At 37.7% G+C, this 15,354-nt stretch overlaps 1 pseudogene; it reads left to right on the plus strand.

Annotated features, from left to right (window-relative positions):
* The first annotated feature begins 6,515 nt into the window (after window positions 1-6,515).
* Window positions 6,516-12,839, plus strand: LOC102864308 (annotated as a pseudogene).
* The last annotated feature ends 2,515 nt before the right edge of the window (window positions 12,840-15,354 follow it).

The raw sequence follows: 15,354 nt of genomic DNA on the forward strand, positions 1-15,354 counted from the left end.
TTTACCAATTCTTGATAATTTTTCTTGTTATTATATGCCATCGAGTTGGAACTAACATAAGGGGGTTTTCAGAGGCAGTAACTCACATTAGCACCACAGAGCAGCTGGTGGATTCGTACCTCTAGGTTTTGGGTTGACAACACATCACCTTACCCACTAGGCCAGCAGAGGTAGTGATGCATAATACTCCACTGTGTAAATGTATTACAATTTAAATAAACTCCTGGAGAGTTTGAATTGCTAACCTTGTTAGCAGCTTATTACCTAGCTGTAGTGCCACTGTGGCTTGTTACACATATATGTATGTGTATATATGTAAAAATAGAAATACTGTTTTGTTTGGGATTATAATACTACTATTTATTTATTTTTTTAAGACTACTATTTATAATATTTAATTCTTTTCACTGAAAATACAGGAAAATGTTTTCCCAGTTTATAAACAATTTTTCTAAAATACAACTTTACTTGACTATATTTGAAAGTATTGAAATACAAATTTATTTTCATTTATTCTATTTCATATAAATAGACATATATTAGTCTACTGTAAACATTCTTACAAATAATTCTGAATTCATAGGAAAAACCCTTTCATTGGGTCAGAGTGGATGGACATTTGTATAATTTTTAATGATATCCCTTTATATTCTTATCAGCTACTTTAGCAAATGATCAGTTCTCTCATGCTTTCAATAATTACATTCTCAATCCTGTCCTTCAAGTCTTGATTCTTTTACTACTAATTTATTGAGTGCATGTATTTTTATCTTTACAGGTTTGATAAATTATCTTGCATTCTTTCCCCTTGTAATCTGCAAACTTTAGTCTGGACTCAACATGAGGGCAGTCAAGTTTGACTTTCTTCCTACCTAGCTGTGATGCTTTGATGAGATGTAAACTTTTCTTAGCTTTTTAAATATATGAATATTTTACCACCTAACAACAATAGTACTGCTATTGAGAGACCTCTGATAGCTTAATGATAAGAAGCTGCCCTGCAATCCCAATGACATGCACTTTGAGTCTACCTGCTGTTCTTTGGGAGAAGAATGGAAAATCTCCTCCCCGATAAGTTGCTGCCTTTAAAAACCTGTTCAAGGATTAGATATAGGTCAGTTCTAACTCAATGGCAATAACAATGCCAATAACAACAACAATTGCTATTAAGGTGATGCCCACTCATAGCATCCCTATGAGAACTGCCCCACAGAGTTGTTGCTGTTGTTAGGTGCAGTCAATTTGATTATGACTCATAGAAACCCTATGAACAACAGGTATGAACCCTGTCCTATCCTAGGCCATCCTCAAAATTTCTGACACACACAAGCTCATTGCAGCCGTCACCATGCCAATCCATCTGATTGCGGGTCTTGCTCTCTTTCACCAACCCTCCACCTTTCTGAGCATTATGTCCCTCTCTGAGGAATAACCTCTCATAGCAACAGGCCGGAAGTATGTGAGATGAAGCTTCATAGTTTTTGCCTCCAGGGAGCACTCTGGCTGCACTTTCTCCAAGACATGTTTGTTAGTTTGTAAATCTCATAGAAACAGATTGCCTCCTCTTTCTCCCGAAGAGCAGCTGTTGAGTTTGAACTGTCAACCTTTTGGTTCACAGCTGAGTGCTTAACCACTGTGCTACCAGGAATCCTTAGCTTATGTACTAATCCTGCAAGCTTAAGAACATAAAAGAAACATCTAATTCATAGACTAGAAAACATACTTTGTTATGAATATAAATTTAAAATATTTAACAAGAAAATTGGATGATGTAATTTCATTGTTTTAACTATTTACTGACATCCTTCTGTCTAAAGGATAAGTCTGTATCTGGTACTGTTTATCATTATCTCTTCCTATGTTGAGGCAAAGTAGATATTTGATAAGGTGATGAATTCTATCAATGGAGCATGCAGTATATCTGTGAAAACACTGACTTAGTGTTTAATTAGGTTATGGCAGCTTTTAATTTGCAGTTTACTGTTTACTGGTGTTTCATCTCACTTACTTTGGGCATGGTATTTTTGTTGTTAGGTACCGTCAAGTCAGTCATGACCCATAATGATCCTAGAACAGCAGATCTACACCCTGCCCTGTCTTATGCCATCCTTATCTCTGATATTCTCGAGCCCTTTATGTAATCAGTCATGATGTCAACACATTTTGTAGAGGGTCTTCCTCTCTTTCGTTGACTTTACCAAGCATGATGTCTTTTTCCAAGGACTGGCCCTTCCTTACAACATGCCCAAAGTGTGTGAGAGGATGTTTCACGATCCTTGACACTAAAGAGAACTCTGGTTGCTAGGATGGCCCATCTCTCAAGAAGGAATCCATGCTTGGGAAAGTAGAGGCTCAGTGAAGAAAAGGAAAACCTTAAATGAGCTAGATTAACACAGTAATTGCAACATGGGTTCAAGCAGAGCAGAAAAGAGATTGTGACCTAAGTGCAGGTTTGGGCAGGGTCTTGATCTGTTGTAGGTAGAGTCACTTTGAGTTAGAACTAACCAAGGACACCTAATAACAACAGTGCATCTTTTTGACAGGATTTACAGTTTAGCATGGTTCTAACTGTCATGATATGTAATAGTCAAATGAAGAAACCCAGTAGCTACTGTCCAATTGTAAGAAATTGAGTGAATGATCTCAAGAAATGTGGAAAGTGGTCTGCCAATTTAAGAGGCAAATAAAATATAAATTGGAAAATTCTTTATGATGCTGTGTAATACAAATACAATTTCCTCTTGTTAGCCAGACTGTTGCCACTGCAACTGATCTGTGGTGATTTTCAACATTGAATAAATATGAAGAGTGACATGTTTTACATGAACTGATTTCCTCTAAGTTGTCTATTGCCATTAACTTGTAACTTATGAGTAATTTCCTGCATTCTTGTGGATGTGGTTTCAGAGCTCTGTCATTAGTTCTCTGGCAAGTGCAGCCCCATCCTGACCCTGGTGACATTCTCAGAGAGCCAGAAACAGTATGTGAGCTTGAGATACTGGCATTCTGACTTAAATCTTTGAACCAGTAATGTGAAAGATATGTCATTAATATAACCCAAACAACCCTCAATCATTAAATAGTTTTCATTCAAAATGTAGACTGAGTAAACTATGATGTGGTTTATTCACTATTCATTTACATTCATATACAGAGGAAACAATTATCATCTCTGTATAACATAGCAATAGGTTTATTGGTTTTTCACACATAAACATTTCTTCTAACCAACACAAATGTTTAAATTAATTTAGAATATTCTGGCTATTTGATTTAATATTTTAATCTTGGTCTCTCCAAACAACCTTACGGCATTACATTATGAGAAAATATAAGTTCTTTAATGCCAACAATTAGGAAAGTATGTTGACAATATAAAGAAAGGTGAAAAATTAATAGGAATGTCAAAGAAAGTTGACTTGTTGGCTTCTTAGTGATATTGAATCCCACCTCTTTTGAGAGCTTGTTTTCTCTCAGTTAAATATCAAGGAAAGAGAAGCAAAACAAAGGGAAGAAATCAGGAAGTTAAGGAGTTAAATGGATTTCAAAGGGCAGCTCAGGAAGATGAAGCAAAATCTGAGAATGAAATGTACAAAAAGCTGGAGTCAGAAAAATTGACAGAGACAAACTTCCTTGCATTTCTTAAGCTGAAGGAACTGAAGAACAAATTCAAGTGTTGAGTGGCAATGCTTAAGGATGCTTTGGGCAGAATATTGAATGATTCAGGAAGCATCAAAAGAAGATGGAAGGAATACACAGAGTTCCTGTACCAAAAAGAATTGATGGACACAGAAGAATTTAATGAAATAACATATGATGAAGAGGCTATAATGATGAAGGAGGAAGTTCAAGCTTCTCTGAAGGGGTTGTTAAAAAAAAATAAGGCCCCAGGAATTGATTGAATAACAATTGACATATTACAACAAACAGATATGGATGTGCTCACCATGTTGTGCCAAGAAATATGGAGGACAGCTACCTGGCCAACTGATCAGAAGAGATTCCTATTTATTCCCATTCCAGAAAACAGGTAACCTGACTGAGTGTAGAAATTATTAAGCAATATCATTAATATCACATGCCAGCAAAATCCCACTGAAGATAATTTAAAAAAAAAACACAACAAACCCAAAACTAAACAACAAACATGACTGTAATAGTACATTGACAGAGAACTACCAGAAATACAAGCTGGATTTAGAAAAGGCATGGCACTAGGGACATTATAGCCAATGTCAGGTAGAACTTGTCTGAAAGCAGAGAGTACCAGAAGAATGTCTATCTGTGTTTCATTGTCTATGCAAAGTCATTTCACCATGTGGATTACAACAAATTGTGGCTGACCTTAAGAAGAACGTGAATTCCAGAACACTTAATTGTGCTCATGCAAAACCTGTAGTTGGACCCAATTGTTAAGACACTGCCAGGAAACATTTATCAGAACAGAGTAAGGAAACACTGCATAGTTCAAAATAAGAAAAGGAGTTTATCATGTGAAACATCCTGTTTCCATATGTTTTCAGTATGTATGTGGAACAGACATGCAGGAAGCTGGATTTTATGAGGAGGAATATGGCATCAGGATTGGTGGATGATTCATCAACAACCTGTGTTATGTAGATGACACAACCTTGCTTACTGAAACTGAGGAGGACCTGAAGTATTTGCTGCAGAAAGTCAAAGACTATAGTCTTTTTTTTTTCTAAATTTAGTATAGTCTTCAATATGAATCAAAGCTCAACATAAAAAAAAACCCAAAGATACTCCCCACTGGGCCAACCGGCAACACCATGACAGATGGAGAAGAGATTGAGATTGTTAACAACTTCATCTTGCTTAGATCCACAATCAACACTCTTGGCAACAATAGTCAGGAAATCAAAAGATCAGTTGCATTAGGGAAATCTACTGTTAGGGACGTCTTCACAGTGCTGAAAAACAACAACGTCAGTCTAGAGACTAAGGAACGCCTGATCCAGGCTGTGGTCTTTGCAGTTACTTACTATGCATCAGACAACTGGACGATGCCTAAGGATGACAGAAGAAGGAGTGATATCTTTGAGTTGTGGTGCTAGAGACAAGTATTGAACATCCCATGGACTGCCAAGGGAACAAATAGGTTAGGCCTGAAGAGGGTAAAACCACATTGTTCCTTGGAGGTAAGGATTTTGAAGCTTCATATGATGTACTTTGGGCATGTGGCCAGGAGGGACCAGTCTTTGGAGAAGGATATCATGCTTGGAAGGGTAGAGGGACAGTGTGAGAGGGGAAGACTCTCGTTGAGATGGATTGACACAATGACTGGGATAATGAGGTTAGGTGTTTCAGAGACAGTGAGATTGGCTCAGGATAGGGCAGAGTTCTGGGCTGTTGTGCATAGGGTCACTATGATTCACAGTTGACTTGATGGCACTTAACAACAATAACAATGAAGGAAGTTTCATGTTTTTTTTTTGCAATGAAGAGCATTCCTGTTGTTTAACAAATATTCCTAGGTAATTTCAGGATTTTGTTAAACATCGACATTTCAAGTAATGGAGTAGATTTTCCTGGTATCAACTCAACTTTGACTGAACTGAATAATTGATTAAAATGTGTGATTTTTATCTGAAAGATTATTTGTGTAATACCAAGACTTTAGAGGGTCCTTTAAAAAAATCTTCTTTGAAGGAGATTTTATTTTGGGGGGGGTAAGAGCATCTATTAAGAAGAATGAGTGGCTAATAGTGGGTTTGGTAGTCCAGATGCTAACATCACAGCACACCATAGATGAGAGATCCAGTAAGTGCCTCAGAATGGCCTTCATCTGGTCATTGACGTCAATGTAGAGATGTTAAATTATGGTTGAATTTGATATGTGGCTTTTAAATTTGTGTTTTCTTTCTTATCGTTAGTTGAACTCTGTTGACAGAGCTACTACTCAGATTGTTACTGTCTGAGGGAAACAGAACTATGATCTACTGTATGTTGTTGTTGATTGCACTCAAGTCAAGCATAACTCATAGCAACCCTATGAACAAAAGGCCTGAAGCTTTTCTATAATTATCAACATTTATCAAAGTTCATAGAGTTTCCAGAGTCATGTTCTTTAGGAAGTGGATGCCACTCCTGCTGTGTACCCCAAATATTATGGTTACTTCAATTTCTAAAGGAATTTCCAATAGCATTTTTTGTTTTTGAATATTATTAAGTATAGCTAAATTCTCCATTTAATTTAGGGAGTAATCTGAAATGTTCACAGGTTGTATATATTTTGGACATTGTGATAAATGGTCTCTATTTTTGTCAGTAGTTTTGAAGCTACTGAAAACTCAGAGTTCTCATGAAAGCAGGGTGTAGATTCAAAATGTAGACTTCAGTATTGCGGGAGAGCTGAGTGAGGTGCTACCCATGCTCTTCTGATCTGACTCCACTTTCTAGCTTCACTGTGGGAACCCACAGGTAGAGATAAGGAGCTAAGGCTGGAGAGGGTGGCACAAATGAGGGGGACACAGAGTAATGTATCGCAGTCAAAAATGGAAAGCCTGCTTGATGCTGACTCTTTTGCCACAAAGCTTCAAAACACTCTTATCCAGTGCCACTAATTAATGATGATAAGTGGAGAGTTGCTAAGAAAAGGAAAGACCTAACAGTTTGGACAAAACCTTCAGAATAATTTATATCTCTACAAAGCCCAAGGTGTTCTAGATGACATTGTCAATAGTAGAATAAACCGCATTCACCCAGCGCTGTGTTGCTTGGAGTCGGACAGCTTAATGACTCCTTTGGATATTTTGGAGCACCTGGAAGAGAATTGTTGTGTGATGCACTACACCATCGCTGCCAGCTTTGGAATATAATCTCCCCAAGAGAATTTGCTGATTTCTTCTACACTGTGGGCTACAGAGATGGGCTTGTGCCCTATGGGGTAAGGCGTGATTGGAGTGAGAAGAGAATTTGTTCTCAGATACAACCTTTCTTGTGGTTGGTTGGATCTGTGTTCCACATTAAGACAATCCAAACCACAGTCTTTTGACAAGTTACATTCAGACAGCCTGTGAGGTATGACCCCTCAGTCTGCAGAAGAGCCGCACCCATGGTTTAATACATGGTCCCTTGAATAAACTTGTTTTTCTAACTGATAAAGAATAAAAATAGAATTTATTGCTGTTGTGTTGAAACCTACTCACTACTAACCTTCTAATGAAGTTTCCAAGGTGGTAAATCACACAGGAAGGGATTGTCGGTCATTCTCCTTTGGAGCAGCTGTTGGACTCAAAATGCCTGTCTGGGTGGACAGTGCGACTCCTTACCCTCTGGTCCACAGAACTTCCTATTATGTTGCAAAGACATAAAGTTCTAAAGATACTAGTAAAAAATGTAGGCCAGCAGATGGCACTCTTACCTTTGTGCTTGTACTAAAAAGACTTCTGTTCCGGAGACTTCTCTGCCTAGATCTCAGAAAATGTTGAAGATTGTATCTGTCTATTTTTATTCTAATGCAGTTTCATAACAACATCATGAGATTCTTTCTATTGTTACAGAGAAAAGTGAATGAATGGGCAAAGCCATTTCTATAAATTGTTCAATTATTTGCTTGCACGTGAAATAGTTGATTGAGAGCCATATAAATGAAAAATGCTCTTTATGCAAATAAAGGTTCTATCTTGTATCATTGTCTTTTTCTCTTCTATTTATAAACGGAGAATCTTAATCTGATAAATCCAGCTGGATCTCATTCTCAAGAAAATGAGAACAATGCTCCTCTCTTCTTTTGTCTTTTGGATTGAATATGTCAGAATCGGGATTTTTGTTTTGTAAGAAGCCTTATAGATCATCCAGCTGATTGCATGCATTGATAGATGAGGAAAGCAAGGGCAATAGAGATTAGACATCTTGCTAATTTTTTTTTTAAAGTAAAAATATCATCTTTCATTTAAAAGTAGAAAATAGGCTTCTCCCTTCAGAGTGAAATTGGTGCAATTTTTTTTTTGTTCTCTATAATCTCATATCCCCTTGTTGTTGTTGTATACCATGGTTTAAAACAAACCTATAGTGGAATCTCCAGAGGGGTTTCAGAGGCAGCAAATATCACAACTGCCATCTTTCTCCAATGAGGCAGCTGATGGATTTGAACCACATGCATTTGCCTTGGCAGCACAATTCCTTACCACTAAGCAACTAGGACATTAGCAGAAAGGTGGGGAAACTTCGGTCCCTTACCTTACTAGTGGAAATGTATATATTTGTTATGCTTTGTATGCTTTTGCTTTGCTTTATAATCTTTTGCACAAAGCAGTTAATAATAGTCTAGAAACTTCAGTTATATTTATTTTACTGTTTGAATCAGGCTTTAAGTTATTGTAGGTACAACCTTTTCTCATGTTGTTGTTGTTGTTGTTGTTATGTGCCATGGAGTAGAGTAAAACTCATGGTGACCCTATAAATAACAGATTTGAACACATTGTCCTATCCTCATCACCTCTGACATCCAGCCCATTGCTGCCGTTGCTATGTCAGTCCATTTGGTTAGAGGCCTTCCTCTCTCTCACTGACTTTCTGCCTTTCTAAGAACAATGTCTTTTTTCAAGAAATAAACTCTTCTGACAATTTGCCCAAAGAATGTGAAACTAAGCTTTGTCATGTTTGTCTCTAAGGATCACTCTGGCTATGCTTTCTTTTAGACATATCTGTTTATTCTTTTGGAAGTCCATGGAATATTCAGTATTCTTTTCCAACACTACAGCTCAAAGACATCAAACTCTCAAATGCATAGCAAGTGATTGAAAAGACCAGGGCCTGAATTAGGTGCTCTCTAGTCCTTAAACTGATATCATTGCTACTCAGTAATTTGGATAGGTCCCTGACTGCAGACTTCGCTAATGTAATACTTCTAATATCCCGACTACTGGTACCAAGCGTATTGATTGTGAATCCAAGTAAGATGAAGTCATTGGTACTTTCTATCTTTCTCCATCTGGCATGATTTTGCCTATCAGTACAGTGGAGAAAACTTTTGTTTCCTTAATGTTGACTGTAATCCATATAAAGGCTTTAGTCTTTAATCTTCTGCAACAAGCATTAAAGTTCTCCTCATTTCAGCAAGCAAAGTTGTTACCTGTGTAACACAGACTATTGATGAATCTTCCTCCTGATTAATTAAGTGGTGAAGTCACTTCGAGGATATCATCCATGAAGAGAGTAAAAGGGCATTACAAAGATGGGAGAGAAAAAACACAACAACCCCAACATGGATGCCAGAAGAGACTCTGACTTTTGCATTAGAGAATCAAGAACCAAAACAAAGGGAAGAAATGTTGAATTGAAAGAGCTGAACAGAAAATTTCAACGGGCAGCTCAAGAAGACAAAGTATAATGAAATGTGTAGAGAGCTGGAATTGGAGAATAAAAAGGGAAAACTCACTCAACAATTCTCAAGCTGAAAGAACTGAAAAATAAATTCAAGCCTTGAGTTGCAGTGTTGAAGACTGGGAAAAATCTTGAATGGCCCAGGAAGTAGTAAATGAATATTGAGGGAATATACACAGTCTGTGTACCAAAAAGAATTGGCCAACACTGAAATATTTCAAGAAGTACTATATAAATAAGAGCCAATGGTAAAGAAAGAAGAAATTCAAGCGGCAGTGTTTTTAAAAAAAAAAAAAAAGCCCTAGGAATTGATGTGATACCAACTGACATGCTTCCAATAACAGATGCAACCTTGGATCTGGTCACCAGGCTTTGCCAGGAAATTTAGAAGAAAACTACCTGGCCAATTGACAGAAAGATATCCATACTTGTTCTTATTTCCATGAAAAGTAATCCAACACAATTTGGAAATTATTGAACTATATCATTAATATTATATGAAAGCAAAATATTGCTGAAAATCATCCCAAACCATCTATAACAGTACATTGACAGAGAACTGCCAGATGTCCAAGCTGGATTTAGAAGAGGCTGTGACACCAGGAATATTTCCTATTCCTGTAGTAATTAAGAATTTCAAGAAGTGTGGACACGTCCTTGATCACATTGAATTCAATATGACAGAAATAAATCAACATCTAGTGTAACCTCCATATTGGAGTTATAAAATCTCAAAGCCTTGAGCCAACTCATTAACCTAAATTTCATGAGCAATGAGGAAGAATATTTTTTGTGGCAGGAAACATTCCTAGGAATCTGAGATTAACAGTGGAAAGGTTCTACTTAACCTAAAGAGAAGGATTGTAAAAAAAACTTTTTCTTCACAGTAAAGATTCAGTAATGTATTCAAATGTAAAAGAATTACCTCTTTCCTGCATCAGATTACATTTTGATCGTGTTATTCACCAACTAGCAGGACATTGAAACTCATGTTGTTTTCTTAGGAGATACTCTCTACCTCATTTTGAAGAACTGAAAAGCCAACAGGCTTAAATAGACCAGAGAAATGGGACAAGGGCCTTTATTCTTCATCCCACTTGATTTAGGAGCTGTTCTTTGTTTAAACGTGTGTGAATCATTTGAAGGCTGTTTCTCATTGTCAGTCACCTCCTCCAGGCTAAGTATTGGTTTCTAGGAAAATGACTTGGGCCCTCAAACTTATGATATACAATGCTCATCCTCCAGGCATTCGCCCAGAAGGTTACTTCTTTGATGCTGGGAAGACCAAGCTTTCTGTATCCTCAATGTGGCAGCCCCATATTGGGGCTCCCCAGCTCCAATTTCTAGTTTCTGGAAATTCACTTTTCTCTTCAGTGTTTGATGGACTGAGGATCTCCAGCCCTTTCACAGTGAGACTGCACTTCCATGTTTATGACATCTGAAAGAGTAATTTTCCTCCTAGGGCATTAAAAGCACAAAACAAGTTTGCCAGAAGATTTTATAGAAGAGGCCATGCCACTAGAGACATTACCATTAGTGTCAGGTGAATCTTGGTAGAAAGAAAAGAGTACCAGAGGGATGGATATCTATTTGTGTTTCATTGACTATGAAAAGGCATTTGACTGTGTAGATCACAACATGGTGGCTAACCTTGATGAGAATGGGAATCCCAGAGCACTTGACTGTGCTTATGTGAATCCTATACTTGGACCAGGAAGCAGCCCTTAGAAAAGAGCAGGGAAATACTTCATGGTTCAAAATCAGGAAGGGAGTGCATTAGGGATGTGTCCTGTACCCATACCTTTTCAATCTCTATGCAAAATATTTCATTCAGGAGTCTGGGCTTTATGAAGAGGAATGTGGCATCAGGGTTGGAAGAAGACTCATCAACAGCCTACATTATGCAGATGATACAACCTTGCTTGCTGAAACTGAGAAGGGCCTGAAGAACTTGCTGCAGAAGGTTAAGGACTGTAATCTTCAATATGATTTGAAGCTCAACATCAAGGAAACCAAGATTCCTTCCACTAGGCCAATTGGCAGCACCATGATGAATGGAGAAGAGATTGAGGTTGTTAATAGTTACAACTTATAGCTTGCTCGGCTCCTCAATCAACACTTTTGGCACCAGCAGTCAGGAAATCAAAAGGCAAATTGCATTAGGTAAATCTGCTGTCAGGGACCTTTTCAGAGTATTGAGAAGCAGCAACATCAGTTTAGAGACTAAGGTGCACCTGATTCAGTCCATGGTCTTCGCAATTATTTGCTATTCATCAGAGAAGTGGATAATGACTAAGGAAGATAGGAGAATTGATGCCTTTGAGTTGTTGTCTGGAGAAGAGTCTTGAACATACCATGAACCACTAAGAAAACAACTAAGTCAGTCTTGGAGAGGGTGAAACCAAGTTTCTCCTTGGAGAAAAGGATTTTGAAGTACCAACTCACACACTTTGGGCATGTGGCCAGAAGGGACCAATCCTTGAAGTACATCAAGCTCAAAAGAGCACAGGGACAGTGCAGGAGAGGGAGACCTCAGGAGAGGGAGACCTCAGATGAAATGGATTGATACAATAACTAGGGCAATGGGGGTAGGTGTGTCAGAGTCAGTGAGACTGGCTCAGAACAGGGTTAGGCTTCAGAGCTGTTGTACATAGGGTCGCTATGAGTTGCAGGTGACTTGACAGCATATAACAACAGCAACTACACACACACACACACACACACAGAGGCAGATAACATTTTTTTGATTCTTTTGTTGAATAAAATTTCAGCAAGGAGGTTAAAAAAATTTATCAATTTAGTTTCTTTTAGAGGTTGCAGTTTATTCTAGCCATACATCTTAAAGTCAGGTAACAATATTCAAGGAGGTAAAAGGGAGACCCAGCCTCACAAGGGCTCTTGGTGTTTGTTATTTATGCTAACCAGATTTCTGCACTCCTGCTGGGTGAAAAAATAGGTTACTTTTCAGTGGAACAACTGTCTGCTAGAGTACTAAAATTGAGGGGTGTGTGTGTAGAATAAAGATTAGCTGGGTTTCCCAGAAGAATAAGTCTCTCCTACCCTGCAGGTGGAAATGGTTATTGCTGCTAATGTGCTATTGCCTAACTTGATTTCTTTCCTTCTCAGAACCTCTTAACTTTCTATAAAATAGAACTTGTACTTACTGCCTATTTACTCCTCAGGGATCCTTGAGAACTCCCTGGGTTAATTTATGCTAAGTGTTTTGTTCTAGTCAATACTAACACTAATAAGGCTATTAACACATCATTTAGACAACTGGATCACATTTTAAAGAAAGTTATTTATGATCCTAGACTAAGATCTGAGCTAAATTTGAATTACAAATGAGCATTCCAATGAGCAGAGTTTGGCAGATTTGCGAGACAGAGGGGGGGAAAAAAAAAATCTTGTGGTTTACCCATCTTCCTAAATGGTGATTGTGAACAGCAGGTTTTTTGAGATGTGCTTTATCGTCTACCTTAGTTTGGTGATAGCACTCAGTTTCTGGAGAAGGACATGTACTTGGAAAAGTAGAGGGCAGGTGAAAAAGAGGACGACCATCAAGAAAATAGAGGGGCTCAATGACTGCTACCATGTGCAGCAGAGATTGTAAGGGTGGCATAAGATGAGGCAGGGTTTCATTCTGTTGTGTGTAGTCCATATGACTTTGAGCCAACTTGACAGCACCTAACATCAACAACCACAGAACCTGTTTTTTATTAGCTTGTAAAAGCTTATTGAATCTCTTCCTAATAATGTTCAGGTATCATGGTGGCAGCCTGAAACCAGCTATGGGGGCCATGTTTCCAAGGTGGGGAAAAGCACTGCAGATGAGAAAGCCCATTATTAAATGTTTATCAGCACCCCGCTGAGTAAAGCCACATTTTAACTAGATTATTTTTCTCACTATATTTTTTGTATTATACTGGTTTCATGTGTAATTCATAACCATTGTTTATCATTCATGTATATGGCATTTCACACATTCTTGCATTCTCATTGTGTTTCAGACAATCATTGTTTAACTGGATTATTGAATGATTTAGTTTTAAATGACTGTAAAGACCAAAATATCTTTCATTTCATCCTCAAATGAAAAGAATGTCTTGGGAGAGAGTTTGAGTAATTTGTATGGGGAAGACTTAATGCTTCCCTCATCATCTTTGGCATATATTGTTAACAAAAATTTTAATATGTTACAGCTACCACCTTTGTTTCAGTGTCTGAGTATTCACAATAATACATTTCTAGAGCAAGCCATAATTTTGCTTTACAAAAAGAAAAATATAAGGAAGCAAGCAAGAATCAATGTTGTTAGGAAAATTTATGGTGAAACAATAAGGAATATCATTTGATTTCCATTGCAAGTTAACTTTTATTGTCAGGAAGTGCCATTTGTACCTTTCAGCTCGTTGCTTTTTATTTTTCATTTGTGTCAGAGAGAAGTCCTGTTAAATCTAAATTACTTTGACAAGTATCACAGTTGGCTTTTTTTTTTTGACAAGTATCACAGTTTTTAAGGAATGTTGTATTAAGGCTTATTGTTGTTGTTGTTATGTGCCACCGAGTTGTCTGTGACTCTTAATGACCCCATGTACAATAGCTCTGAAGCCTGCCCTGTCGTGAGCTAGTCTCACTGATTCCAATACACTTACCTCCACTGCCCCAGTTACTGTATCGACCCATCTGATCTGGGGTCTTTCTCTCCTGCGTTGTCCTTCTACCCTTCCAAGAATGGGGTCCTTCTCCAAGGACTGGTCCCTCCTGACCACATGCCCATAGTATGTGAGATGAAGCTTCAAAATCCTAGCCTCCAAGGAGATACTTGGTTTCACCCTCTCCAAGATAGACCTATTTGTTTTCTTGTGAATTAAATAGAATAATGAGTTAACAGCTGAAAAATTGTTATTGAGAAAAAAACTCCTCCTTCCTGCCAAACTCCCTATCATCTCCTTGAATTAGAAACCTTTTGCTTGACTCCATAACACTGTCTAAACATTGTTAGTCTACATTTTCACTGATGAAATGTAAAAATGAGAGGTGTTCTATATAGTAGTTATATTTCATTTCAGGATTGCAAAGCAATATATAGCTTAAGTTAAGGATTCTGTAACATCCGCAGGAAGCTCAGGTGGCTTTGTTGGCAAAAGACATAAAGAAAAAAGAGCTGCTTAAGAATGGAAATGAAAATCTGACACGTCACCGATGCACATGGTAGGAGGCCTTTTTAAAAGTGTGGATCCTGAGTCATGCCTGACACTGTTCCCTCTAAAACTGCTAGTGCTTGTATTAATGTTCAATTACATAACTATGACCTCTCCTATTAATGTGCCCAAACCCTTATGTCAGCCATGGAGCCTTATAACTTTAGGAACACCTTATATTCTCTTTATTATGAACCACATACCCACTAGGACCCTAATTCTCAATTCAGAAAGGGAGACCAGCCCTGTGTGGGCTCACCAGGTATGCATTTGTGCATGTGGCTGAATATTCTGCTGTATTTCACCAGGAAAGAGATGGACTGGCAAGGAGTCGAGCTAAACCACTGTATTTTTTAAGTAAATATTGAGCGTGTATTATCTCTCCTTAATTTCCCCTAAACCATACAACTCCCTCATGTCATATACTTGCTGTGCGTGTTATATGTGTAGATCATTTATCTAGGCACATATTTTATAGGTAAAATATAGAACCCAAAATCTATCTTTGGCTTTGTATATTGTAGTCTTTCCTTCTTGTGCCTTTAAGTCATTAAACAGTTATCTGGAACATACTTGCCCATTTCTTATATATTAAAAGACTACACTAAAGTTGTGGATATTTGAAAGTTAGATCCAATAAATAGCTAAATTTTGCGTTGATCTTGAGTACAGCATAGTTTCAAGTTTAAGCATTTAAACATTCATTTCTGAAGTCAATATAACCTTGTAATCTAATCTTACTTGTTCAACATGATAAAAAAACCTCAAACTAACTACAAAACTTGACAATTTCTCACCCATG

Source organism: Elephantulus edwardii, unplaced genomic scaffold (assembly GCF_000299155.1).
Source record: "Elephantulus edwardii isolate Elephantulus edwardi_28Jun2011 unplaced genomic scaffold, EleEdw1.0 scaffold00067, whole genome shotgun sequence".
Classification (NCBI taxonomy): domain Eukaryota; kingdom Metazoa; phylum Chordata; class Mammalia; order Macroscelidea; family Macroscelididae; genus Elephantulus; species Elephantulus edwardii.